The 1628-nt window shown below is 49.8% G+C and overlaps 1 protein-coding gene and 1 long non-coding RNA gene across 1 annotated transcript in view; both read right to left on the bottom strand.

Annotated features, from left to right (window-relative positions):
• Positions 1 to 774, bottom strand: part of LOC111732356 — a 2024-nt gene extending 1250 nt beyond the window's left edge. The window contains exons 1-2 of the long non-coding RNA XR_002777517.1: positions 558 to 774; positions 350 to 447 (exon numbers count right to left, since the gene is read on the bottom strand). This is a non-coding gene — a long non-coding RNA (uncharacterized LOC111732356). The remainder of the gene's footprint in view (positions 1 to 349; positions 448 to 557) is intronic.
• LOC105306592 (zinc finger protein 432) overlaps positions 1 to 1628 on the bottom strand; it is a 53336-nt gene that overhangs the window by 14421 nt on the left and 37287 nt on the right.

Genomic DNA, 1628 nt, shown 5'->3' with positions numbered 1-1628 from the left:
GAAAAGAAAAAAAGGTTTCTGACCATCAGCCCGCCTCCTCTAAGTTAGACGTCCAAGTTAGACACATACGATCCCGCGCGGGCTCTGAAATGAGGTTACGTCTGAAGCAGGAAACGTACAAGAATTTTCACAGCATCGCGGTTCGTAACAACCCAAACTGCAATCACGAGTTGAATGAACAGTGGGCGAAACCGCCGTATACTCAAACTACGGGATGCTACGGGTTCCGTTCCTTTATCGGCTGCGGAGGGTGGAACTCGGGGTCCTGGCGTCCAAAGCTGGGCCGCAGACGCTGGTCACACACACCCCCGGTTATCCCAAACCTGGCCCCGGCATCCCATATGATGACCTCCTCGCCGACCCCAGCGTCACTGAGCCACAGAAGAAATCCCGAAGCGGAACCTGACACCGCGATCATCCTGCCACCTGCATCCGTTGCAGAGGGACCTGCAAAGACCCTGACAGTTGGGACAGGGTCGGTGACCTCCACAGACTCTTAATCGTCTAATGAGCCCCAAGGTACAAGAACCACAGACAGGTGCGTGACAGGCTCCCACCTGGCTTCTCCCACGCGGTCCGCCGATAATCCCGCAGGTCTAACGACACCACTTCCTACCCTGTGACGTCACGTACCCTGTGAGAGACAACGCTCCCGAGGCAAAAAATTTTCGAATAAACGTCAAAGGCCAAAAGCACACACAGACCTGATATTCTCCTGCCTACCATGAGGGTCTAAACGGAACGCTTCCGCGAAATGCTTCCGCTTCTGGAAACGTCGCCCAGATATTTCGGCTGCCTACGGCGCCCTACGAGGAGCCCACGCGTTTGCAGAAACGCGGACAACTGGATTTCCGGTAGGTCCTCCGGCAGCAATATGTCCGCGCCCAGTTCGCGGTGGAGCTATGGGGGCGGCCATGTTGAGAGACCAGACTGACGTACGGAAGGCAAAGGGGCGTGTTTGGGATGGTGGGAAGGTGAGAAGCCACTGAAATTGGCTCGTTTCCTGCTCCGACTCTTGTGGAAAATCAGTAGATTTATAGAGACTCGAACTTCGCCAGGTAAATATGGAGCGAGCAAAATCGCGTTCGGCGTGCTGGGCAGAGAAGTCATATGGCTGCGACCTTTATTTCGCTTTATATAAAAAAAAAAAAAATTTTTTTTTTTTTTAAGATTTCGAAAGGGACAGAAGTTCGGGTGTCACTATAGCAGCAGAGAAAGAACGTCTGGAAAGAGAAATGTCATTCATCTGGTAAAGGGACACCCACGGGAAGCTTCTAACGGGAAATTGCTTGCAGGAAGTGGTTTTTAAGAACACGAAAAGATTTTCAGAAACTGGTACTTTGTGAGACTGGCCATCACCAACTAGGGGAAAAGAGCAGCTAGGAGGAGCCTAAGTTGTCATTGTGGGATGGAGGTCTCGGGGAAAGGCTTTTAAAAGTGAGGCCAGTAAATGTCTAGAGCCAATGAGAAAGGAACAACCAAAATTGAGAATCTAAAAATATTAAGGTCAATATTTTTGACCAAGGAGCCAAGATAATCCATTGTTAGCCTTTTCGACAAAAGATGCTGGGATAATTGCATATCTATTTGAGGAAAAATAAATTAAGACTCCAACCATAAACAAAAAG

The sequence above is a fragment of the Pteropus vampyrus genome, unplaced genomic scaffold, assembly GCF_000151845.1.
Source record: "Pteropus vampyrus isolate Shadow unplaced genomic scaffold, Pvam_2.0 Scaffold448, whole genome shotgun sequence".
NCBI classification, from domain to species: domain Eukaryota; kingdom Metazoa; phylum Chordata; class Mammalia; order Chiroptera; family Pteropodidae; genus Pteropus; species Pteropus vampyrus.
This window is presented reverse-complemented; position numbering and strand designations above follow the sequence as displayed.